We start from the raw sequence: 7,979 nt of genomic DNA, 5'->3' as shown, positions 1-7,979 counted from the left end.
TCAAAATGAATCCCCAGTGTCTGCAGATGAAAGTGGTGTAATCTTTCATGTTATGTAACCATTACCCTATTAATATTACTTCCCTCATCAAAAAAAGTTTATACAATTATTTTTTACCTTGATATGGTTCAGTACTATTCTCAGAGTGTAATGTAGATGTATTCAACTTGTACACTCACCGGACACTTTATTAGGAACACTATATTAATACTGGGTAGGGCCTCCCTTTGCTCTCAAAACAGCCTCAATTCTTCGTGGCGTTGATTCCACAAGATGTTGGAAACATCCTTTGAGATTCTGGTCCATGATAACATGATTGCATCACGGAATTCCTGCAGATTTTTCACGTGCAATTTCAAGCTGTGAATCTCCCGTTCTATCACATCCCAAAGGTGTTGTATTGGATTCAGACCCGGTGACTGGGAAGGCCACTGAAGAACACTGAACTCATTGTCATGTTCATGAAACCAGTTTGAGATGACTTTTGCTTTGTGACATGGTGCATTATCATGCTGGAAGTAGCCATTAGAACATGGGTAAATTGTGGCCATGAAGGGATGCTCATGGTCAGCAACAATACTCAAATAGGCAATGATTGATTGGTATTAACAGGCCCAAAGTGTGCCAAGAAAACATTTCCCACACCATTACAGCACCTCCTGAATGAGACGTTGTATAGGTGTTCCTAATAATGTGCTCCATGAGTGTACATACATAGGCTACAAAGAAATGCAAGATAATGTAAATGAATGATACTGTGGGTCGACCGGTTCTTTCGTGGTTTTCATCTTTGGCTTTTAATCCATCACTAACACTGATTTAGATCAAGATGTGTTGAGCGTGTGTGTGTGTGTGTGTGTGTGTGTGTGTGTGATACACATTGCAGCGTGTCATTCTTCATGCTGCAATGGGTGTCATAACAGACTCAATTATTAACCTATATATTTTTTTATTTCCCATATTCCTGAGTGCTAATGAACGTTTTGTACATTTAGTGATCATTGTGAATTGTTCAATAGAGAGGACATGACGCCTGTAGGTGGCAACCCTGCATCATCAAGTCACACACAAACACACACACACGCACGCACGCACACACACACACACACAGACACACACACACACACACACAAACACACACACACACACACACACACACACACTCCATTCCATTCGGGCTTAAAGGGTTAATGATATTGATCCCCGATAATTACAAAGTTCCAAATGGAGGGTCGGTAAACAGACACACAAATCAAATAATCAAATCCAACTTTATTCATAGCACATTTCGTACACGGATGCAACACAATGGGCTTTACAGGATCAAATAATAACATAATGCTAAAAAAAATAAAAACAAACAGAGACTAATGCAAGATAAATGAACTGAACAACTAAAATAACTAAAAGGATAATAGCACCCTAAGTAAAACAAGGCTCAAAAGGTATGTTTTAAAGATGTCTTTTAAAAACGTCCACAATTTTACCCTAACCCCTTCAAATCCTCTAGAAGGCTGTTCCAGAGGCATAACAACTAAAAGCATGACTCTTGGTCCTAGGCGTTGGGATAGCTATTAAGGCCAGTGCCAGAGGACCGGAGGGATCTACTAGGTACATACCATGTATTGGGGTGCACGACCATGAAGTGATTTAAAGACCAATAAAATAATCGAATCTACTCCCAATAATACAACTAACAGGCAACCAATGTAGAGACTTTAAGGTGGTTGTAGCCGCATTCTAAAATGCAGCCTAAATGCAGTTTACCACACACACGGCTTGGTATCTAGCGCGCAGCCGATTTTAGATCAATGCGCTCTGACCATGCAATCTGATGAATTCCATGTGCTCTCCAGTCATGGACTGCAGCAAGCGCAAGAGCGATTAGAATACAGTGGCTCCCCGGTGTATTTGGAACAAACGGAATATATTGTTGCCATGCGGATCACACACATTATCCAGACAATGCAGAATTGTTATCAACAGTTTACGCTTATGTGACCATACCGGACCGCAAAGAAAAAAACAGCTTGGTGGATTTAAGTAGCCTAACGGACTGGTTGTAAAATGGTGCGGATTCCTTTCGTGCGCTTGCCATGCCAATGGTTTCTACAATGGCTCTGCGTTTTTCAAGTTGATGGATATACTGATGCATTCGGTGGTTGTTGAATCTGGAGCAAAACCTTGGAATTCGGAATTGCCTGAGAATTATTCTGTTTTGGATTTATAGGCTAGCCTACGATTGCATCCATAGACATTCACATTTTGCCAAATCTTCGGTCAAAATTACTCCAGAATTGATTATACTTGGATATTGCCTGTGCGTGTGACTACAGTAAGGCATAGGTACCTCTTCTTGATGAATCAACCTCTTATTCCCTCACTGGACTATTAGAAAAGAACTGCGCCAATAATAAGGAATGGACATAATGAATCGAGATGTAGATGGTCAATTTTAAGCTTGAGGGCATCAAATGAACAGCCTGTACGCAAACATTTCACAGAGAAAACCTCAAGAGAAAACCTATGTAGGGCACCACATTTAGTTTCTGGGGGAAACGTTAGGAAATAGCCCTTTGACTTGATACCCCTCTCAGAAACTCAGCAGGATCCCCCCTCCCCATCGGAATACCAAGTCAAAGGCTACCGGCACCCCGCGGGTTTTCTCCACCGTTGCCAAAGAAATGGTGGATATATCACAATTTCAAGGCACTCTTTTTGATCATTTGTCATTTTTTAATTGCTCTCGGGGTCCGTTTTCTTGTTTTCTTTATTCCGAAACCAATTCGGATACACATGAACATGCTGTTGCCTCGGATCCTTTCACATGGGTGAAATCTGTGCATCGGTCATACATCAAGTCATATCAACGAGTACCGGGGCCCTTATGATTTTTCCCTTTTGAACTCAGTCCCGTACCTTCGAGAAAATGCGTAAGTAGCCTAGTGGCTTATGTTTTAGCCGTTATTTTTTCCCCTCAATAGCTTATGGTATCGGTATCGTCATATAAAGTTCAACAGTGTTCCCTATCGTCATACAGCCTACACGATGGGGCGGTGATTTAGGAGAAACAGTTCACTGTTAGCCCATGTTGCTGGAAGCTATCTCCAATGCATGCTTATTTCTCCCTTCAAAATAGGGAAACCTTAAGCTGTCGCGCGGTCACGCGCCTGTGTGTGTGTGTGTGTGTGTGTGTGTGAGAGAGAGAGAGAGAGAGAGGGAGAGGGGGAGGGAGAGGGAGAGGGAGAAGGAGGGGGGGATCTCAAATAGGGGACGGTTTGTGCTGTTTGGTGCGCCAAATGCGTTTGGGTAGAGTCGGGTCTGTGGTAGGCCCATAGCCCCCTATTGCCTGCAGTCCATAATTGCTCGAATACGTCATGTGGTCATTCATATTCAGCTCAGGTGTGCTCCGCCATGCCGCCTTGTAATGGCACATTTGCAGCAGCAAGGGGACCACTGGACTGGCCTACCTTATTCCAGGTGGGTTCAGGGATTCGATTTACTGTGATAGCACATGCTCCTGGCATGACACACAACCCATTTTGGGTCTGCTGTAATTTTGACCCCTATAGGCAAGGCCGCTAATGGAACCCAGGTGCATTGGCGGTCCGAGAAGTGTTAACCAGAAGGAGATGGTGTTCAGTTGTAGATTATGTAATTTGGTGGTGATTCAGAATAGTGGGTGGTTGTATATGTGGCACAACAGCGAGGCGTCAGGCATAGGTAAATTGTTTTTTGATGGGAGAGGAGCTGTCTATCTGATGAAGGTGCTGAAAATTATATATATAACCTGAGCAAATAGGAAGCATACTTCTCTCAATTTCACCTGAAATAGCATAACCCCAATCCTATCTACATATCTCGGTCTAAAGTAGGGTAACCTAATTCCTCGGAATAGGTAAAAAAAATTAAAAAAAAAAAAAGACATAGGCCTACCTCCTGCTCATAAAGAATGTTGGAATCAACATGATTGCAGTCTCGTTGCTCATTCAAATACAATTGTGCATTTGTGTAGCCATTAGACCTACCAGGGTCTGATTGAATAGGTGACTGATTTTGATTGATCTTGATTTTGTCATAGGTTTTTTGCCTAATCCACCGGTAATTTGTCTTCATATGTCTTTTGTAAGGTATTTTACATGACTTTGGCTGGAATCAAATTAAAACTTAATATCAATCATAAATGCAGTAGGAGAAATAAAGTCCCACTGGTCTCAATCAATGATGGGATACCTACTTCCATCTAATTAGATGGTGCCAATCCTTCCCATTCATTTGGGGTTGAGAGGGTGCAAGTATTTCTTTATGGGTCAGTCACAGACATTTGGCCAAGATCAGTCTAGATTATGGTCAGTATTGTTCTTGCTCATTTCACATTCATTTACAATTGTGCACTTGTTAAGTTCACTGTTAGCATGTTTTGCTGTGGTTGTAGTTCTTGAGATTGTAATTTACCACAGTGAGAGATGAAAGATGATTACCCGTATAGCTCAAGCATGTTAAATGTCATGTCTCTGAAAGCAATGAGAAATCAAGCTTGATTCCTAGTTACCGCGGTTGCTCAAGTCAGGTGTATGATGCAGTAGACTTAAGAGGGGGTATAAATGGCTTCATCGCTTGAATCTATTCTGCTATTCAACTCTTCAATACAGTGACTCATAAAGTACATTATTCCATTAAGCATTAGAGAGATTACCCCCCCCCCTCCCTGAAAGCAGCGGGATATTATTCTGCTTTATTTGGAGTATAATGCTTATGCATATCTCAAGTAATTTGGCATTTAAGGTGCATGATGCAGTATGGAGAGGGTAGAAATAAAGCTTCACTATACGAGCTTCAACTCCTCAATACTCACACATGCACACACACACACACTCTAGCTCTCGCTGTCGCTCTCTCTCTCTCTCTCTTTCTCTCTAAAGGTAATTCAATATATTTCCAATTGGCTTCCATAGGAATTGCTGCATCCACTGTATGTTTTATGATGGCATTTGAAGGAATTAAATGGATAGATTTTTGTAAAAGGGTCAAGATTAATGTTCACTTTTGACGGTCTTGGACCTTGTCAATGGCAAAAATGCCTGATCCATATTTCAGATCATTATCTCTCCTGTTATACACATACTCTGCAGGATTTATGGTGTGCAGTTTTCTGTTGAGCTTTTGAGGAACATTCTATATTACACACAGAGACTGTTTTGTTGTCTTGTCAATTTATATGATCGGTCTGGCTTCTTGCATACTCCTATGCTTATGAAGATGGGTTGTGGGAAAATAAATAGTATACTCTATTTATATATGGATATATAATATATACTGCAAACTAATGTACTCTATACTGTCCTTGTTGCCTAAAGGTATATCCATCTTTGATAGAGACAGCATCATTGGCTATGTGTGCATGTGTGTGTGTACAATTATGTTGTTCCAGAAATACCCCATGTTTTTTCTGCACTAACACCAATCATCTCATGTATTGACCCAGATTTAGCCTGTAACTTTCACTTGCCGTTGTGATCGATCAGGATTATATCTTCCTGCTCCTCCCCTGACGAAACATGTGTTTTTGTCTGGTTTGAAGACGAGGATGAGTGTGAATGAGTTCAGTGTACCTGTCTGTCCAGAGGGACTCGTACACTCTGTATTCTGTCCGCTGTGGCAGTGAGTGTCACGCCTCTGTGCTCCCGAAAGAGGATTATTCAGCCAATCACCGCTCCATGTCACTCACCAGTCACCAGACATTTAAATCAGTGTGTTAGTGTGCTAACTTGAGGAAGCCAGGCCTGGCTCTGACTGTCAATGTTAGCCTCATGTCTGTCTTATGTGTAGGGCCAGGTGTTTTTTTCTGCCCCATGTGACTTGGTCAGAAAAAGCTCTTGTCTCTGCTTAGTATCCTTACATAGAAAGACATGACTTGAGTTTCTAGTAAACGGTCATCTGGGCTAATATACTTATAACAAATCCGTATCATAGTACCTGTTGGATTTCAGAAATTGTAATATTCGATCACCAATTTAATACTCCTGACTGATAAGACCTAGTAACTGCATCTATCTAAATTCCATTATTTCTTTTCATTTTTGGCGAGGTAGAGTTCCCCCACCCCCCACCCACCACTAGATTTTTGAGGCCCTGCCTTAGGTGAAAATCTAGGAGAAACACTGACTTCCTCATCTTTCTCTCAGTGACTCTGTAGAGGTGGAGTACTAGGGCTCAGCTAATGACTGAGTCACTGCATGTAGAGAATTTGCCTTTGTACTGCAGACACTGCACCAGACGAATGTACGTACATCGTAGCTAGTGAGCTAGCAGTGTACACCACCCACCAACAAGCCCCTGTTTGGCACCCTACTGCCTACCTAATCACACTCCCACACATATCAGAATCCAACTGTGCTCCAGAAAAATACAGGTATTCCAGCAGATCATGCCTCTGCTTCCAACTGCTAACGCAAACGCTTTGAAGGGCTCTCTGCTATGAAGCCACAGCAAATATCATCTGTTCATATCTACAGAAAGAGAGAGAGAGAGAGAGCCTTGAGTTTGCTCCTTCTCACCAGAAAATTCCTTTTGGGAATCTGAGTAATAATTTGATGTGATGATAGATTGTCACTTTGTTGGTGAAGTGTTCTTCTCTATCAGTCTCTGTCTCTATCTCTGTCTCTGTCTCTGTCTCTCTCTCTCTCTCTCTCTCTCTTTATATATATATATATATATATATATATATATATAATTTCGCTCGCTTTTACATAAACCCGTATTACTGAGTTAAAGAAGATAACTCCATAATTCAAGACTCCAGAGAACATTCAATGAACCATAGAATTATAGTTCTATGCATAGAACACTCTTTTGTGTTCCTTTTCATGGTCACCCATTTTGGGTTAAATGTGGCCAAGTCATTTGTAATAGGGCTGTTGAATGACCAGTAAAATGGAGACTGAAGTACAGACGCTCTTCATGTATTTCAATGCCCTGAACAGAAAGCAGATGAGGTGACATTGCACACAGACATGTTTCACAAGTACACAGCTTTTGAGAGGTGAAATAGCATTTCTCTTGTAATGGTGGTTCAGCAACAGTATTGTTCGGCAGTGAGCATAGTGGAGTTTTACAGTATGCAGTAGTTATTTTTGCCATGTGTGGTTTGGTCATCTTGTGTTCTTCTGTAGTAATGCAGTATTGTTTGTTTGGGTGGTGTCAAGATCTGCTCTGGAATAGTCTGGTGACTTACAGGGAAACGCATAGCGAACGACTTTCTTTACATTTCAAACCCTGTCTGTTGCATTATGAGAAGAATTATGCTTTTTTCAACACACTCTCTTGGCGTGTCTGGAATACCCAGGCTAAGGGGTATATGGGCATGCTGGAGTTATGCCATGCAGTGTCAGGCCAGGTCAGGGATGGGAATACAGACACTGTATGTGAGTAATTTGGGTATTGCTAGTGTCTAAACGTCTATTAGAAAGAGAGAGAGAGGTAACGAGTCTCCAGCTGCCACCGCTGGCCTCGTTTTTTGCTCTGTCTCCCACCATCACCTCTCAAAAAGTGAAGTGCTATATGAAGTGTACATGCAATATTTGTGTCCCATCCATTCCTTCATTGAATCTATAGCCAATCCAGATTTACATTAGAACCTTTGCAAGAGTCAATGAAATGATCCTAAATGATGGGTGACCCAACAGATTTTGTTTAGTAACTCTTTGGGTTTGGGCATAGAGCACCTCAATCTATATTTTTTTCTCACATATTCAAATCTAGATTCATTATAACAAAGACACTCTATACAAAACATGCATACATTTAAGTATGTTATCCACAATAACAACATCAAGTTAACAACAATGGTTGTGATGAAAGGAAATGCACAGGAGAATAGCCTGCTTCACAAGCAGAAACCCATGGGCAGATTGTATGTCGATTCTTAATTACATGGAGCCCCAGTCCCATCCATATCATATTCATGAGCCAAATGGTGC

Source organism: Argentina silus (genome assembly GCF_951799395.1).
Source record: "Argentina silus genome assembly, chromosome: 3".
Taxonomy (NCBI): domain Eukaryota; kingdom Metazoa; phylum Chordata; class Actinopteri; order Argentiniformes; family Argentinidae; genus Argentina; species Argentina silus.
The sequence above is the reverse complement of the archived record's forward strand: the minus strand, read 5'-3'. Positions refer to the sequence as shown.